Genomic DNA, 19,343 nt, shown 5'->3' with positions numbered 1-19,343 from the left:
ACAATCAAAACAGGATGATACTGGCATGAAGGTAAACATATAGATCAACGAAGTTGAACTGAGGGTCCAGATATAAATTCATGCCTCTATGGTCAATTGATTGTGTGCCAGCCCCAAGGTCCCTAAATTCCACAAGTGACGTCAGACAACTATCTACATGCACAGGAATGAAACTGTACCCTGACATCATACCACACAGAAAAAGTGAACTCAAAATGGTCCACAGGCCAAAATGTAAGAGGTAAAAACACAAACCCTAGAAGAAAACATGGAGAAAACCCTTCATAACATTGGGTGTAAGAATGGTTTCTTAGAACTGACACCATAAGCACAGCCAGTAAAGAAAATTTCCTCAAAATTAAAAACTTTTGGAAATCCAAAGACCCACCAAGAAAGTAAGATGACAACCCAAAGAGGCACATTATATATCCAATGAGGGCCTGCTATCCAGAATATATAAGTAGCTTTGAAGACTGAACAGGAAAAAGACAAACAACCAAATAACAAAATGGATAAAGGGCTTAAAATACACACTACACACACGCACACACACACACACACACACACACACACAAGCAATTGGCCAGCAAGCACATAAGGAGATACTAAACGTTATTAGTTATAATGGAAATTCAAATTCCAACCACAATGACATACCAACTCACACACACTAGAAAGGCTATTGTTAAAAAAAAAAAAAATTAAAGATATCTATTCGCAAGGATACAGAAAACATGGATACCCTTAAATAGTGCTTGTAGAAATATAAAATGGTACAGGCTGTGTGTAAACTAGTTGAATCTTCCCTCAAAAATTTACATGCAGAATTACCATAGCTCAACAATTCCATTCCAAGGTATATACTCCAAAGATTAGAAAACAAGTGTTCAAACAAGAACTTGTACATCAACATCTATAGCAGCCATGTTCACAATAGCTGAAAGGTGCAATCAACCCACACCTCTGTCAACAGATGGATGGATAAGCAAAATTAGGTATTTCATAACCTGATATATTATTCAGCCATAAAAAGGAAAGAGAAAACTGAAATGGAGCAGTTGTTATGGAACACAATATGGCAGTACCTCAAAAATTAAGCATAGAATTCACTTACAACACACTGATTCCACTTCTGGGTATATACTGAAAAGAACTAAAAACAGGGACTTGAACACCCACGTTCATGGCAGCATTACTCACTGTGCCAAAAGGTGGAAGCAACACAAGTGTCCACTGACAGATGAGTAGATAAATAAAATGTGGTCCATCCACACAATGAAATATAATTCAGCCTTAAAAATGAGGAAATTCTGACATACGTAACAACATCGTGCTAAGTGAAACAACCCAGGCAACACGACGACAAATAGAGTATGCTCTACTTATGAGGTACCTGGAGTAGTGTCCAGGGGCTGGGGAAGAGAAAATACGAAATGGGTGTTTAACGAGTACAGGGTTCCACTTGGGGAAGAAGAAAGAAATTTTGGAGACGGATGGTGGTGATGGTTCCAAAAAAAACGTGTATATGGTTAATGCCACTAAAGTGTGCACTTAAAAATGGTTAAAATGGTGAATGCTGTATGTATTTAATCATACAGAAAAAAGGAATGAAGCGCTGATGTATATTGCAACATGGATGAGCCTTGAAAACGTCCTAAGTGAAAGAAACCAGGCACAAAAGGCCACATATTATATGAATCCATTTGTATGAAATGTCCAGAGCAGGCAAATCCATGGCAATGAAAACTAGATTAGTGCTTGCCAGGGGATTGGGGGACAGGGAAAGGAGAGTGACTTTGTAATGGGTTCTGAGTTTCCTTCAGAGGAAGAAAAAAAACATCTGGTACTATTAATAAATAGATGGTTGCACAACACAGCCAATGTATGACATTCCATTGAATTATATATTTACAAGTGGTAAAAACGGTGAAATTTTAAAAGGTGCTTTCAAATATTTATATACATTGTCATAACATGGACTAGGACTTTATCAGTTAACTGTATCTATTGATGATGTAAACATAAGTGTGCAAACCTGAGATACCTTGCAACCGGTGTGCACACACATGCGCACACACATGGCTAGAGAATTACAGTAAAGTAATATGTTCAGTAAATTCTTATGAAATTTCCATGATCAACGGGGCCATTTGCCATTCATTTGGCAGTGAGACTTAATTTTTGTTTACTAATTATCCCAAATATGAACTCTGTGTTTAGCTACTATTTCCTTGGTTTATATATAAATCAAAGGTGATTCTTGCACACGATATATCAAATAATATTTTTTTTGGGGGGGGTGGGCCGGGCGCAGTGGCTCAGGCTTGTAATCCTAGCACTCTGGGAGGCCGAGTTAGGCAGATCGTTTGAGCTCAGGAGTTTGAGACCAGCCTGAGCAAGAGCGAGATGCCATCTCTATTATAAATAGAAAGAGACTAGCTGGACAACTAAAAATATATAGAAAAAATTAGCCGGATATGGTCGTGCATGCCTGTAGTCCCAGCTACTTGGGAGGCTGAGGCAGAAGGACGGCTTGAGCCCAGGAGTTTGAGGTTGCTGTGAGCTAGGCTGACGCCACGGCACTCTAGCCCGGGCAACATAGCGAGATTCTGTCTCAAAAAAAAAAAAAAAAAGAAACAAAGAAAAAAAGAATTTTTTTTGTCTTTTGAAAAATCACATCATCCACTTTTTCTACTGTTAGATATTATGAACTGCTGTGACTTTAAGGGTCTAGCTGGGCAGAGCTTTGGAAAAGCTGCTAAGGGTGTCCACTGTGTGGACAGGTTGCCGGAACCCGAATAAAAGCCCCGAGATACCAACAGCCTGCTGTGCAGCTGACAATGACAGCAGAGTAGACCGCGGGCAGCTGGGGGGGACCCCACGGGAGAGGCCACCGCGTGGACGTCACACCCGTGGCCACCACGTCCTGGGCGTGGGGGACCTCGGTGGGGTGGAGACTGCGGGTGCCCCGTTTCCACACGTCCACACGGAGCCCCTCCCGGGTCTCTGAGGACCGGCCGCCCCTCAGCAGGCGGCTGCGCACGGGAAGGCGGTGCCCGGGGGCTCGGACGGGAAGGTCGCACTGACCCTCGGGGCCTCCCGTCTCAGGGCGGACGAGGAGGACGCGGTCGCTTCGGGTCTGAGGCCAGGCCGGCAGGCGGCATGGAGGCGACGCTAAGGTGGCGGCACCGCGTCCTCTCACGCCGGGCTGCGGGACATGAAGGGCGCTGCGCCACCTGGTGGCCCGCGCCGGCACTGCAGCCCTCGCTGCTCATGGGGCGGGGACGGCGGCGCCAGGGAGCCCTCCTGGCCTTGCCGGAGAACCAGTGAGACTCCGAGTTCAGCCTCTTGGGAGCCAGGATCTGGAAACGGAAAGTCAGATGGGCTCACTGTCCTGTGTCTTTCAGAAAAACGGGGAGGCCCCTGGGAGCAGCCTGTGCTGAAAGGGCCCCACCTAAGAGGGGTCTCACCTGGGGGGGTTCACCTTTAAGGGTCTCATCAGAAAGGAGCCTCGTGTAAAAGGGGCCTCGGCTGAAAGGGCCTCACCTAAAGGGGACTCACCTGGCAGGGACCTGCGCTGGAAGTGTTCTCAGGTAAAAGGGTCTCACCTGAGAGGGGCCTCACCTGGGGGGGGGCCTCACCTGGGGGGGGGCCTCAGCTGAAAGGGCCTCAGCTGAAAGGGGCCTCTTCTCTCCTCAGAGGCCCCTCAGCTCAAAAGGACATCACCTGACAGGGTCCCCAACTGAGAGGGGCCTCACCTGGGGGGCGGAGGCTCAGCCTAAAAGGGCCTCAACTGAGAGGAGTCACACCTGAGGGGGCCTCGGCTGAAAGGGCCTCTCCTGAAACGGCCTTTCCTGCGAGGGTCCGAGGGGTCCTTTGCATCGCAGACATCCGCGTGGCCGTGGCAGACGCAGCGGCCGCCGGTGCTGATGTCCTTGATGCCGCAATAACACCGCCCTGCCGGCCCGAGCGCCAGGCCCAGACTCGCCCCCCGAGTCCCAGGGCCTCGGGCCCAGGCTGCCCCCAGAGCCGGCTCCTCCCCGTCCGCCAGGGCTGCCCCGCACGCCAGACAGGGTGGGCTCACCCGGGGCGTGACTGTGGGGTCCCGCAGCGCCCTGCCCGTGAGGTGACCCCGCAGCGTGTTGGTGCGCAGGAAACGCAGGCGACGTTGGTGGCTTTGGTGAAGTTACGCAGCAGCGGCGGGTGGGAGCAGGTCACGGTCCCCGGGCGCCCGATCCCCAGGGACACCACGGTCTGCAGACGGCGTGGGCGGTGAGGCCAGGGTGGCCGCCAGGAGCAGACCGGCAGAACGGCCAGCACGCTGTCCCCGGCCCACCTCGCCGTCCCCCAGGGACACCACGGTCCGCAGACGGCGTGGACGGCGAGGCCAGGGTGGCCGCCAGGAGCAGACCGGCAGAACGGCCACCACGCTGTCCCCGGCCCACCTCGCCGTTCTCCGAGACACGATGCGCGAGTGCTCAGTGGGACAGATGGCGTCGTCATCCCGCGTGATGGGCTCCAGCGTCCACGGCCCAGATCGCTCCAGGCAGTCCCTCTTGGAGGCTGCAGGAAAGGGCGGACAGGGACGGCTGAGGCCACCAGAAAAGCCCGCAGGCCCAGAGGCGGGGCCCCTGGACTCCCTGACATCCCCGAGCCTGACCACCCGGAAGGCTGCCTCCTGGACGGGTCACCTGAGCCTGAGCCCGGCCACCTCATCTTGAGGTGGGAGCGCTGCGCCCTCAGCAGGACCTGGGGAAGAGGACACCGAACCCTGCTGAGGGAGGCGCTCCCGCCCCGCCGGCCACGCTGGACGTGCACAGCTGCGCCGGCTCGCCACCCTCACCCCTGCACCCCTCTCCCTGGGACATGTCTAGGGAGCAGGTGCTGCCCCCTGCCCTTGGAGGACTGTCTTCATGTCCTTCCTTGGGGCAGTCCCCGACTGCCTATGAGAGAACTTCCGCTCCTCCACTCTGGGGCCAGGGAGTTTTGGGGGACACGTGACCAGGCTGCCAAACTGGAGCATCCCCGTCCTGCCGACCTGACCCGTCAGGGTGGCAGGTGGCCAAAGGCTGCCGGTGCGTGAGTGCCAGGACCCGGCTCTCCTGACACAGGCATCTGAGCTGGCAGGAAGCGAGCTGGGAGCCACCAGGGCCCTGTGCCACCACCACAGGGAGCTGTCAAACATGAAGCCAGCCCAGAGAGAGCCAGGAGATGGCACTGAGATTCCTGCCACCACCAGCCCCTGGGCCCAGCTGTGCCGGAAGTCGGGGGTGACCTGATGAATTCCCCTTTGGCTCCCGGTCCTCAGACAGATGGTCCTGACCCACACAGGGGTTGGGCATGAGGGCCGGGCTGGTGACTGAGACCTCAAGAAGCCATGGTCACAGCAGCCCCACTGGGGACACCCCCCAGACTCACAGCTCCCGAGACTCACAGGCGAAGAACTGCCACGGCTGGTAGCTGTGGCCGATGTCCCTGGACTGCTCCAGCACCCAGAAATCTGGCCTGGGGGGAGTTGGCAAACCTGATGAGCACATAGGCCACGTGGAAAACCTGTGGGGACCCAGGGCGTCAGGGTGCCCCTGCCCATCGGAATGGCCACAGCAGGTGGCGCAAGACAAAGGTGCCCCACAGGGGCATCTGTGGGTTTGCTTGCCATGGGCAGAAGGACCCAGGGGACAGGCCTGCACCGGGGACAGTGATGAAGATAGTTACCAGCCCTCTCAGAAACCCCCTCCTGAGCCTGGGGTGCCTTGGCGGGAAGCTCGGGGTCACACTGATCCTTCAGGCTCTGTGGCTACAGTCAGAGCTCACTAGGGGAGGTCCCAGGCAGCAGGCCTGACCAAGGTGGAGACAGGAGCACATTCCAGTGTCCCCACAGCATGATGTCCAGCCAGGACAGGTGGCCAGACAGTGCCCCCACCACCAGGCAAGTCCAGCACCCAGAACATCTGACAGTCAGTGCCGTCCCAGGACGGGCTCTGTCCTGTCACCCACTGACTGGCCCCCAGCCACTGAGTCCCGGGCCAGGTGGCATGGAGTGAGTTGGGACCCAGTGCTGCCATCAGAGCCCTGGGGGGAGACAGACTGGCGAATGAGCCCTTCTAGTGCTGAGCCAAGCTGGGAGGCCCCACTAGCCCAGGACTGGGGGCTGCGGCTTCCCTGTGGCCCTGGGCTTGTAGGGCAGCCCTGGCACAGGGCAAAGGGAAGCTGTTCCTCCAGGGGCACCTGGAATCCCCAGGCCCTACCCAGAGGTTCTGCACCGCCTCTCCTGCTTTCTCCCCAAGGCCCTGCCTGATCCCAGGGAGGTGCCCGTAGCCTCATTTCTCATTGTTCTGGCCAGAGGACTGCATCTCGGGCTGTCCCATGTGCCTGTGCCCCTGGGGCTTAGTAAGGCCCTTCCTCAGCACAGCCTTCACAAGGCACTTTGGACACCACATCCAGGAAGCCCTCCCTGACTGCAGCCCATCCGCCCCGCCCTTGGCCCTGGGCAGCCCCCCGCTGGTCATCATTGCCCCAACTGGACATCTGCACCCACCCATGATGGCCCCGCTGGCCTCATGCCTGCATCCGGGGTGCACACGCACCCATCAGCCCAACAGCATATGCTGGACCCAGCTCCTCAGGTCACCCAGGCCTGTTGGGACAAGCCCCTGAAGCAGCAGAGGCTCTTGGGGGCTGAGGGTCCTTCTGGGCTGGGGCTGGAGGTGGGCTCATGCTGCCACAGGTGCCTCCAAAGCCCCCAGGGACTTAGCACTGGGCAGCTCCACCCCCACCCTCCACAAGAGTGGTTCCCTGCGGGTGGGGGCCATCGCCCCCCAGGAGAGGTCTCTGGCCCCTAAAAACTGCCAATGGCGACAGGCTGACCATGGAGTGGGCGGGGAGGGCACAGAGATCCTCTCAGGAGAGGGCGAGTGCCCGGGTGGGACCCCACCGTCACACCCCCCGTGTGCGTGTCCCATGCAGATGTCCCCACGTCCCATCCACCTGGGGGGCAGCCAGTCTCTAGGCTCAGCCCCCACATGACAATGGGGAGGGGGTGTAGTTTCCAGGGAGGGTGACAGGCGTCCCCCACACACACTGCAGTGCAGGAAACAAAGGGGAAAAGGCCCTGCCTGCTGGCAGGTCCCTCCATCTGCCCCCCATCTGCACGAGAACCCAGCTCCCAACAGGAGTGGGGGCTCCCGACACAGGGCAGTCTCAGCTGGCGCGGACCCCTGCTCCCAGGTGGGCTCTGAGCTGCCCGCCAGGCCTCTGAGGGTGGCTTCAGACCCCAGGGTCCCCTGGCACCTACTGCTCCAGGGGAAAACAAGACATAAAATCTCATTTCTCTCTTCCATCTAGTTTTCATCACTTCCAATGCCTAGAAGATTCCAGAGAAGCCAGCTAGGCTGTGTGGGCCGAGAAATAGGATTTTGGACTAAATATGGCCCAGGGAAACAACGGTGGTTCTGCACAGAATGTTTTAGGGCATCCGCTTGGCCAGGAGGGGTCCGTTCGGTCAGCAGGTGGGGGAGGAGGACTTAAGATTTTAGTTTAGTTGACAGAGACACCAACAGTAAAATCACACCTGTGTGGCCAGAGACTGTACCTGCCCCTCCCCGAGCAAATTTTGGCGACCCTAATGTAATCCTCTCCCTTAACTAACTCTTGGACCTTTGGAGTTTCCCAGAAAAGAAGGATTTTTTGCAAGACAAAGGATTTGAGATTCTGACCAGCCAGGGAGTTTTGACCTGCTCCGTTTCCGACCTGAGCCGATTCACTCCTCCTTAGCCAACCTGGTGGTCGCCCGCTCCGGAGAGGTCACCATGTTGATGCTGAACTTAGTGCGCACACCTGATGGGCACAACGCACCACAGCCCAGAAGTCCTGGGCTCCAGCGATCCTCCCGCCTCAGCCTCCGGGGTAAGTGGGACTGCAGGCATCAGAGTTCCCGCCCTGGGGCTCGCCATCCCCCCACCTCCGTCGCCCTGGAGCTCACCGACCCCCCCCCTCCCGCTTGCCCCCCCCCCCACCTGCCGGGGCTCCCTCCCCTCCCCAAGAGCCCGAGAGCTCCGCTAGCCGGAGACGGATTTGAGCAGCTGCTTTTCTCCAGGTCTCTCCAATTAAAAATTCCTTCCTTCCTTGGCAACCCTCGTCTCAATCATTGGATCTTTGTGCGAGGAGCACCTGGATCTAGACGCAAACCCCCTGCAGTTTGGACAACAGGAAGACTCTTCCAGAAGGTGCCATTGCCGCCAAGACCACCGAGAAACCGCAGGGCCTGCACAAGTCCCAGGGTCGGGACTGTGCACACCGCTGTTGACGGAAAGAGCTGAAAGTTGGCGACAAAGGCCAGGGGACCACAGGAAGGGCCGAAGAGGTTTGGCGAAGAGAGCCGAAAGGCCTCAGGGAGGACCGAGTCACGACGGAGAGGGCGGAGGATGGATGGAAGCCACCAAGGGAGAGAGCCGAACGGCGGATGTGCGGCGGGGCCCTGCAGCCCAGGATCCGAGGATGCACGGAAAGAACGGAGGGAGGAAAGAAGAGTGGCCAGGCTGACAGCAGGGATGAGGGAGGGGACGGTAAGGAGGGCTGCGGGGTGGCGGGGAGGGAGCGGTAGGAAGGGAGGGGGTGGAAGGGGTCCTGGAGGGGCGTGGCTGGGCAGGGCAGGAATGACCAGCTGTGCGGGGTGGTGGGGGGTGGCCCCCAGGGACTGACTGGGTAGAGGCCCGTGGCACAAGGTGGGCAGGGTGGGGGAGAGCTGTAGGGAGAGCTGGAGGTGGGGGTTCCGGGAGGTGGGGAAGCAGTAGGGAGGGGGGTGGGTGGGAGGGAGTGACTGGGCAGGGGGTAGGAGGGGACCAGGTGTGTGGGGTAGGGAGAAGCTCTAGGGAGGGCCAGAGGTGGGGGTTACAGGAGGTGGGGAAGCTGTAGGGAGGGGGGGGTGGCACGGAGGGAGTGACCAGGAGGCAGACAGCCCCACTCTCAGCCAGTGGGGTGCACACCCCTTGCACATCCCAGGCGGCTCCCTTGCCAAGGGCCCCTGCAAGACTCTGTGAGGTGGGGAGGGGCCAGGGGCTGCCTGCAGGTTGCTCTTCTGAATTCAAGTGAAGTTTGGGGAAGACACTTGGATACAAAACAGGAGAGGAGCCCTTTTACCTACAGTTTTTGAGGTTTTTTTTTTTTTTTTTTTTTGAGACAGAGTCTCACTTTGTTGCCCGGGCTAGAGTGAGTGCCGTGGCGTCAGCCTAGCTCACAGCAACCTCAAACTCCTGAACTCAAGCGATCCTCCTGTCTCAGCCTCCCGAGTAGCTGGGACTACAGGCATGCACCACCATGCCCGGCTAATTTTTTCTATATATATTTTTAGCTGTCCATATAATTTCTTTTTTTTTTTTTTTTGTTGAGACAGAGTCTCACTTTGTTGCCCAGGCTAGAGTGAGTGCCGTGGCGTCAGCTTAGCTCACAGCAACCTCAGACTCCTGGGCTTAAGCGATCCTACTGCCTCAGCCTCCCAAGTAGCTGGGACTACAGGCATGCGCCACAATGCCTGGCTAATTTTTTCTATATAGATTTTTAGTTGTCCATATAATGTCTTTCTGTTTTTAGTAGAGACGGGGTCTCGCTCAGGCTGGTCTCGAACTCCTGACCTTGAGCAATCCACCCGCCTCGGCCTCCCAGAGTGCTAGGATTACAGGCGTGAGCCACCGCGCCCGGCCTTAATTTCTTTCTATTTTTAGTAGAGATGGGGTCTCGCTCTTGCTCAGGCTGGTCTCGAACTCCTGAGCTCAAACGATCCGCCCACCTCGGCCTCCCAGAGAGCTAGGATTACAGGCGTGAGCCACCACGCCCGGCCTAGTTTTTGAGGTTTTTAATGCAACTCATCCCCCTCAGTACAGCACATAGGGTAGATGTACCCACATTACACATGGGCGAGCTCAGGGGAGCTCATAGAAGTGAGACTTCAGGGTGGGAGACAGGAGCCTGGATGTGTCCAGAAATGACTGAGGCACACTGTGTGGGCAGAGAGAGCCAACCCTGGTGTCCTGCCGCCTTCCTCCTGTCACCTACAGCTCCTGCAGGAACCGCCTCCTGGCCCACAGCAGCAGCAGGGGCTCCAGCCATCACACACATGCTCTACATGTGTGTAGGAGGAAGAGATGGGGAATGGCTGCTCCTTCCTTCCAGATCTGCCCAGGAATTCCAGGGGCCCCCTGCTCACCACTTAGTCCTGTACCCACCCTGGGATGTGCAGGAGCCTGGGAGAAAAAGCCTTTTTAGATGTCCTGCCCAGCAAGTTCCTGACCTCTTACAGAAAAGGAAGAAAGACATGAATTAAGGTAAGCTAAGCGGCTGTTACACCCGCCAACCCATGGGACTCCTGGGAGAGCCACAAGATGATCTGTTGTGTGTAGGCCACTCCCCCCTGGGATTTAGGGAACCAGGGACATCACACAAATGAGCCCTGGTCTGCAGGCCTGTCCCCGCCAGGGATTTAGGGAATCTGGGACAACTCAACAGATGAGCCCCAGTTTGTAGGCCAGTCTCCCAAAGGATTTAGGGAGCCTGGGACATCTCACAGATGAGCTCTGGGCTGTAGGCTACACCTCTCAGGGATTAAGGGAACCTGGTACAGCCCACAGATGAGCCCTGGTCTACAGGCCAGTCCCCCCAGTGATTTAGGGAACCTGGGACATCCCAAAAATGACTCCTGGAATACAGACAGTCCCCCAAGGGATTCAGGGAACCGCGATGAGCTCTGATGTGCAGGTGATTCCCGCCCCCCCCAAGGATTTAGGGAATATGGGACAGCCTAGAGATGATCCCTGGTCTGTAGACTCATGCCCCCAGGGATTTAGGGAACCTGGGATGTCCCACAGTTGAGCCTTGGTCTGTAGGCCCTCCCATCCTGTGACTTAGAGAACCTGGGACATCCCACAGATGAGCCCTGCTGTGTAGGCCAGTTTCCCCGGGGATTTAGGGAACCTGGGACTTCCCACAGTTGAGCCTTGGTCTGTAGGCCCTCCCATCCTGTGATTTAGGGAACCTGGGACTTCCTACAGTTGAGCCTTGGTCTGTAGGCCAGTCCCTCCCTGACATTTAGAGAATCTGGGACATCCCACAGATGAGCCCTGGTCTGTATGCCAGTCACCCTTGGGCAATATAGCAAGGACCCATCTGTACAAACACATAAGAAATTATTTGGCAATGGTGGCTCATGCCTGTAGTCCCAGCTACTTGGGAGGCTGAGGATCGCTCCAGCATGGAAGTTCAAGGTGGCAGTGATCTGTGTTCGTGCCACTGCACTCCCGCCTGGGTCACAGAGACCCTGTCCAAAACAATAACAACAAGAAAAAGAGCTATATCTCGGGGTGGCATATTCTAGTCTTCTAGGCTGTCTTCCAGAGTGACTGTGTACCATGATGCATTCTCCCAGCAATGAATGAGAATTCCTGCTTTTCCTCCAGCAGTGGTTTGTTCTTTTTGTGTGTGTGTGTGTGTGTGTTTTTAAAGAGTTTAGTCATTCTAGCAGGTGTGCTGTGGTATCTCATTGCTGTGGTAATCTGCTCTTCCCTAACGATATATGATGCTGAGCATCCTTTTGTATGATTATCTGCCATCTATATATGTTCTTTGGTCACGTGTGTGTTGAGATCTGTACCCCTTTTTAATCGAGGAGTTTGTCTTCTTACTGTTGAGTTTTAAGACTTCTTTTTATATGTAGAATGTGAATTGTTCCTCCGGTATGTATTTTGCACATATTTCTTATCATTCTGTGGCTTGTCTTTTTATTCTCTGAATTGGGTCTTTCACAGAGGATGGATATTGAACGTTATAACAGCCATGGTATTCTTTTTCTGTTGTGGATCAGATTCTTTTTGTTGTTGTGTGTTAACACCCATCACCAAACCCAAGGCCACGTCAATTTTCTTCTTTGTTTCTTCCCTGAATCTTTAAAGTTTTGCATTGCAGTTGAAGTGTGAGGATGGTTTTGAATGAATCTTGATGTCAGTTGTAAAGCTTATAGCTACACTTATTTCATTCCATATGTTTTCCCCTTTATTGTTCCCTCCCTCCCCGTTTCTCTGAAAGACACAGGACAGTGAGCCCATCTGACTTTCCATTTCCAGATCCTGGCTCCGGAGAGGCTGAACTCGGAGTCTCACTGGCTCTCCTGCAAGGCCAGGAGGGCTCCCTGGCGCCGCCGTCCCCGCCCCGATGAGCAGCGAGGGCTGCAGTGCTGGCGCGGGCCACCAGAGGGCGCAGCTCCCTTCATGTCCCGCAGCGGCTTTGCCCGCGGCGTGAGAGGACGCGGTGCCGCCACGTTAGCGTCGCCCCGCAGGCGCCGCCTCCATGCCGCCCGCCGGCCTGGCCTCAGACCCGAAGCGACCGCGACCTCCTCGTCCGCCCTGAGACGCGAGGCCCCGAGGGTGAGTGCGACCTTCCCTTCCGAGCCCCGCGGGCACCGCCTTCCCGTGCGCAGCCGCCTGCTGAGGGGCGGCCGGTCCTCAGAGACCCGGGAGGGGCTCCGTGGGGACATGTGGACACGGGGCCCCCGCAGTCTCCACCCCACCGAGGTCCCCCACGCCCAGGACGTGGTGGCCACGGGTGTGACGTCCACGCGGTGGCCTCTCCACCCCAATGGGGTAGCAGCCTCTGAGCTGGACGTGGGTCTGGCTCAGCCTCTGTGAGGGAGGTCGCTGTCCTCTCTGCGTCACTGGCCGGGTGTTCAGGTTGTTCACAAACCTAGTTTCCTTACAGCAGTTCCGTCCTTCCAGGGAACGTGGCATGGCAGGGCAAAGTCCCTGTGTCCCGCCTTCAGAGTCCCCGTCGTCCTTGCCGTGTGAGGTCTGCGACGCCACGGAAAGTCCTCCCGTGTGTTTCGCCGTGTGTTTCGCAGCAGCCACACGCTCCCAGGTCAGCACCGTTAACACCTTCGTCCCCGACCGTCCCAGCCCCAGGCCCGCTTCTCCGCCTTCCCCAACTGGGAGGAAAATGTGTCTTTCCCTCCGGTTCCAGTTTTCTTTTCCCGGAACCGTTTCCGAGACTGTCCCTCAGTTTCCCGCCTTGGCAGATCTAAAGGGCAGAGATGACTCCAGGCGGGTGTGGGCGGCGCTTCCTCCTGAGCAGCACGGGACTCGCCACGGCCTGCAGACCCCGCGCGGTCCTGCCTGCTCCCCTGTCCCGTGGGGTCCCCCCCAGCTGCCTGCGGTCTACTCTGCTGTCATTGTCAGCTGCACAGCAGGCTGTTGGTGTCTCGGGGCTTTTATTAGGGTTCCGGCAACCTGTCCACACAGTGGACACCCTTAGCAGCTTTTCTAAGGCTCTGCCCAGCTAGACCCTTAAAGTCACAACAGTTTGTCATATCTAAGAGTAGAAAAAGTGGGTGATGTGATTTTTCAAAAGACAAAAAAAATTCTTTTTTTCTTTCTTTCTTTTGAGACAGGGTCTCACTGTGTTGCCCGGGCTGGAGTGCCATCGCATCAGCCTAGCTCATGGCAACCTCAATCTCCTGGGCTCAAGCCGTCCTTCTGCCTCAGCCTCCCGAGTATCTGGGACTACAGGCATGTGCTCCCATACTCGGCTAATTTTTTCTATGTATTTTCAATTGTCCAGCTAGTCTTTTCTATTTTTAGTAGAGATGGTGTCTCACTCTTGCTCAGGCCCGTCCGGAACTCCTTAGCTCAAACGATCCGCCCACTTTGGCCTCCCAGAGTGTAGGATTATAAGCGTGAGCCACGGCTCCTGTCCCCCCCCCAAAAAATTATTATTTTATATATCATGTGTAAGAATCACCTTTGATTTATATATAAAGCAATTAAATAGTAGCTAAACACAGAGTTTATATTTGGGATAATTAGTAAATAAAAATTAAATCTCACTGCCAAATGAAAGGCAAATGGCCCAATTGATCATGGACATTTCATAAGAGTTTACTGAACCACATGTTACCTTACTGTGATTCTCTAGCCATGTGTGTGCACACCGGTTGCAAGGTATCTCAGGTTTGCACACTGATGTTTACATCACCAATCGATATAGTTAAGTGATAAAGTCCTAGTCCATATTATGACAGTGTATATAAATATCTGAAAGCACCTTTTCAAATTTCACCGTTTTTACCACTTGTGAATATATAATTCAATGGAGTGTCGGACATTGCCCGTGTTGTGCAACCATCTATTTATTAATAGTGCCAGATGTTTTTCTTCTTCCTCTGAAGGAAACTCGAAGCCCGTTACGAAGTCACTTTCGTTTCCCTGTCCCCCAAGTTCCCAGCAAGCACTAATCTGCATTTCATCGCTGTGGATTTGCCTGCTCTGGACATTTCATACAAATGGACTCATATAATATGTGGCCTTTTGTGCCTGGTTTCTTTCACTTAGGACGTTTTCAAGGCTCATCCGTGTTGTGATATACATCAGTACTTCATGCCTTTTTCCTGTATGATTCAATACACACAGCATTCACCGTTCTTAAGTGCCCACTGCAGTGGCTCGAACCACGTGCACGTTGCTGTGGAACCATCACCACCACCCGTCTCCAGAATTGCTTTCATCTTCCCCAAGTGGAACCTGTACTCGTTGAACACCCACTTCGTATTTTCTCTTCCCCCAGCCCCTGGAAACTACTCCAGCTACCTCATAAGTAGAGCACACTCTATTTGTCGTTGTGTGCCTGGGTTGTTTATCTTAGCACGATGTTGTTACCTATGTCAGAATTTCCTCATTTTTAAGGCTGAATTATATTTCATTGTGTGGATGGACCACATTTTATTTATCTACTCATCTGTCAGTGGACACTTGTGTTGCTTCCACCTTTTGGCACAGTGAATTATGCTGCCATGAACGTGGGTGTTCAAGTCCCTGGTTTCAGTTCTTTTCAGTATATACCCAGGAGTGGAATCACTGTGTTGTAAGTGAATTCCATGCTTAATTTTTGAGGTACTGCCATATTGTGTTCCATAACAACTGCTCCATTTCAGTTTTCTCTTTCCTTTTTATGGCTGAATAATATATCAGGTTATGATATACCGAATTTTCCTTATCCATCCATCTATTGGTGGACATTTGGGTTGATTGCACCTTTCAGCTATTGTGAATGGGGCTGCTATAAATATTCATGTACAAGTTCTTGTTTGAACACTTGTTTTCTAATCTTTGGAGTATGTACCTTGGAATGGAATTGTTGAGCTGTGGGAATTCTGCATGTAAATTTTTGAGGGAAGATTCAAATAGTTTACACACAGCCTGTACCATTATTATATTTCTACAAGCACTGTTAAAGGGTATCCAGGTTTTCTGTATCCTTGCCAACAGATATCTTTAATTTTTTTTTAACAGTAGCCTTTCTAGTGTGTGTGAGTGGGTGTGTCATTGTCGTTGGAATTTGAATTTCGGACAACCTGTGACCTGGGCGTGGACTCTGAGCAGGTGCAGTTCCTTCTGTCAGGACGACCTGTGACCCTGGCCGGGACTCTGAGCAGTCACAGTTGGTGGAGTCTGTGAGGACGCCCTGTGACCTGCGACCTCGGTGCAGAGTCTGCACAGGCACAGTTGCTGGTGTCTGTCAGGGAGTGACCGGGAGGAGGGGGCCCCACTCTGAACCATGGGGTGTGCCCCCTTGCACATCCTGGGCCGCTCCCCTGCCCAGGCCGCCTGTAGCGACACAGGACTCTGTGAGGTTGGCACGGGCCTGGGGCTGGGTGCAGGTTGCTCTTGTGAATTCAAGTAAAGTTTGGGGAAGACCCTTCCCTACAAAACAGGAAAGGAGCCCTTCTACCTACAGTTTTTGAGGTTTTGAACGCAACTCACCTCCCTCAGTACAGAACATAGGGTAGATGTAGCCACATTCCCGACGGACGAGCTCAGGGGAGCTCAGAGGAGTGAGACTTTAGGGTGGAAGACAGGAGACTCTATGTGTCCAGAAATGACTGAGGTACCCTGTGTGGGCAGGGAGAGCCAACCCCGATGTCCTGCCGCCTTCCTCCTAGCTCCCACAGCTCCCGCTGGAACCGCCTCCTGGCCCACAGCAGCAGCAGGGGCTCCGGCCATCACACACAGGCTCCACACCTGATAACAAGGAAGAGACGGGTAACGGCTGCTCCTCCCTTCCAGGTCAGCCCAGGAATTCTAGCGGCCCTCTGCTCATCACTTAGTCCTGTCCCCACCCTGGGATGTGCAGGAGCCAGGGAGAAAAAGCCTTCTTAGATGCCCTGCCCAGCGAGATCCTGATCTCTTACAGAAAAGGAAGAAAGACATGCACTAAGGTAACCTAAGTAGCTGTCACAATCTCGCACAAATTGGGACTCCTGGGAGAGTCCCCAAAAGATCTGTGGTCTGTAGTCCAGGCACCCCAGGTATTTAGGCAAACTGGGACATCCTACACATGAGCCCCGATCCGTGGGCCAGTTCTTCCAGGGTGATTTAGGAAACCTGATACATCCCACAGATGAGCCCTGGTCTGTAGGCCAGTCCCCCCAGGGATTTAGGGAACCTCGGACAGCCTAGAGATGAGCTCTGGTCTGTAGGCCGGTCCCTCCAGGGATTTAGGGAAACTGGGACAGCCCACAGATGAACCCTGGAGTGTAGACCTACCCCCAAGGGATTTAGGGAGCCTGGGACATCCCTCAGATGAGTACTGGTGTGCAGGCTAGTCCCCCCAGGGATTTAGGGAACCTGGTACAGCCTACAGATGAGCCCTGGTCTGTAGGCTCATCCTGACTAGGGACTTTGGGAACCTGGGACAGCCCACAGTTGAGCCCTTTCTCTGTAGGCCAGTTTCCCCACCCCTAGGATTTAGGGAAGTTTGGACAGCCCATACATGAGCCCTGGGCTGTAGACAGTCCCCCAGGGATTTCGGCAACCAGGGACACAGCACAGATGAGCCCTGGTCTATTGACCAGTCTCCCCAGGGATTTAGGGAATCTGTGATAGGTCACAGATGAGCCCTGGTCTGAAGTCCAGTCCCACTCAGGGACTTAGGGAACCTCGACAGCCCACAGATGAGCCCTGGTCTGAAAGCCAGACACCCCAAGGATTTAGGTAACCTGGGACAGCCCACAGATGAACCCTTGTCTAGAAGCCTGTCCCACCCAGGGATTTAGGGAACCTGGAACATCGCACAAATGAGCCCTGGTCTGGGAGCGTGTCCCCCACAGGGATTTAGTGAATCTGGTACATTCCAACAGATGAGCCCTGCTCTGTAGGCCAGACCTCAAGGGATTTAGGTAGCCTGGGATATTCCACAGATCAGCTTGGTCTGTCGGCTAGTCCCCCCAGGGATTTAGGGAACCTGGTACAGCCTAGAGATAAGCCCTGGTCTGTAGGCCAGTTCCTCCAGGGACTTAGGGAAGCTAGGACAGCCCACAGATGAGCCCTGGTCTGTAGGCCAGTTTCCACCCCTGGGATTTAGGGAAGGTTGGACAGCCCACAGATGAGCAATTGTCTATAGACCAGTCCCTCAAGGGATTTAGGGAAGATGGGACATCCCACAAATGATCCCTGCTTTGTAGCCCAGTCCCCCCAGGTATTTAAGTAACTTGGCAGAGCCCGGAGATGAGCCCTGGTCTGTAGACAAACCCCCCCCCCCCAGAGATTTTGGCAATCTGGGACACCCCACAGTTTAGCCCTGGTCTCTAGAACAGTCACCCCAGGGATTTAGGGAACCTGGGACAGCTCTGGTCTGTAGGCTAGTCCCCCCTGGTATTTATAGAACCTGGGACATCCCTCAGATGAGCCCTGGTCTGTATCCCAGTCTTTCCTAGGGATTTATGGCACTGGGCCAGCCCACAGGTGAGCCCTGGTCTGTAAATCAGTTCCCCAAGGTATTTGGGCAACCTGGGACATCCCACAGTTGAGCCGTTGTCTGTATGCCAGTCTCCCCTTGCTATTTGGGAACCTGGTACATCACCCAGATGAGCCCTGGTTTATAGGCCACTCCCCCTCTGGGATTTAGGGACCCAGGGGCAGGCCAAAGATGAGTCTGTTTTGTAGGCTAGTTCCCCCAAGGGATTTAGGGATCCTGAGACATTCCACAGATGAGCCCTCATCTTTAGGCCAGTCCCCTCAGTCATTTAGGGAACTTGGTACAGCCCACAGATGAGCCCTGGTTTGTAGGCCACTCCCCAACAGGGATTTAGGGAACCTGGGACAGCCCATAGATGAGCCCTGGTCTCTAGATCGGTCCACCAAGGGTTTAAGGACCTGGGACATCCCATAGATGAGCCCTGGTGTATAGGCGTGTCCCCCAAGAAATTCAGAAAACATGGGACATCCTGCAGATGAGCCCTGGTCTGTAGGCCAGTCCACCCCAGGGATTTAGGGAACCTGGGACATCCCACAGATGAGCCCTTGTGTATACGCCAGTCTCCCGAGGGATTTAAGGGACATGGGACATCGTGCAGTTGAGCCCTGATCTGTAGGCCTGTACTCCAGGGATTCAGGGAACCTGGGACATCCCAATAGATGAGCCTTGGTCTGTAGACCAGTCTACCCTGGGGTTTAGGGAACCTGGGATTCCCACAAAGCAGCCCTGGTCTATAGATAGTCCCTCCAGGGATTCAGGGAACCTGGGATATCCCACAGATAGGCCCTGGTCTGTAGGGCAGACCCCCTGGGATTTAGGGAACCTGGGACAGCCCACAGAGGAGCCCTGGTGTGTAGACAGTCCCACAGTGATTTCAGCAACCTGGGACACCCGACCGATAAGCTTTGGTGTGTAGACAAGTCACCCCCCAGGGATTTAGGGAACCTGGGACATCCCACAGAGGTGCCCTGGTTGTAGGCCAGGCCCCCAGGTATTTTGGGAACCTGGAATAGCTGTAATCTGTAGGGTAGTCCCCCAAGAGATTTAGGGAACCTGGGACACCCCTCAGGTGAGTCCTGGTATGTAGCCCAGTCTTTCCCAGGGAGTTTGGGCACAGGGCGAGCCCACAGATGACCCGTGGTCTGTAAATCAATCCCCAAGGTATTTGGGCAACCTGAGACATCCCACAGTTGAGCCTTTGTCTGTATGTCAGTTCCCCCCTGTGATTTAGGGAACCTGGGACGTCCCACAAATGAGCCCTGGTTTATAGGCCTGTCCTCCCCAGATGTTTAGGGAATCTGGGACGTCCCACAGATGAGCCCTGGGCTGTAGGCCAGTCCCCTCAGTGATTTAGGGGACCTGGGACAGCCCACAGAGGAGCCCTGGTTTGTAGATCAGTCCCCTCAGGTATTTAAAGACCTGGGACATCCCAAAGATGAGCCCTGTTCTGTATGCCAGTCCCACCAGGGATTTAGGGAACCTGGGATGTCCCAGAGTTAAGCCCTGGTGTGTATGCCAGTACCCAAGGGATTCAAGGAACCTGGGACATCCCACAA

At 54.4% G+C, this 19,343-nt stretch overlaps 2 long non-coding RNA genes across 7 annotated transcripts in view; one reads left to right on the top strand and one right to left on the bottom strand.

The window, feature by feature from the left end:
* LOC138388608 (uncharacterized) overlaps positions 1–14,775 on the top strand; it is a 215,466-nt gene extending 200,691 nt beyond the window's left edge. The window contains exon 3 of the long non-coding RNA XR_011234146.1: positions 14,204–14,775. This is a non-coding gene — a long non-coding RNA (uncharacterized lncRNA). The remainder of the gene's footprint in view (positions 1–14,203) is intronic.
* Positions 1–19,343, bottom strand: part of LOC138388605 (uncharacterized) — a 203,298-nt gene that overhangs the window by 128,234 nt on the left and 55,721 nt on the right. The window lies entirely within an intron of this gene.

The sequence above is a fragment of the Eulemur rufifrons genome, chromosome 7 (assembly GCF_041146395.1).
Source record: "Eulemur rufifrons isolate Redbay chromosome 7, OSU_ERuf_1, whole genome shotgun sequence".
Taxonomy (NCBI): Eukaryota; Metazoa; Chordata; class Mammalia; order Primates; family Lemuridae; genus Eulemur; species Eulemur rufifrons.
The sequence above is the reverse complement of the archived record's forward strand: the minus strand, read 5'-3'. Positions and strand labels throughout refer to the sequence as shown.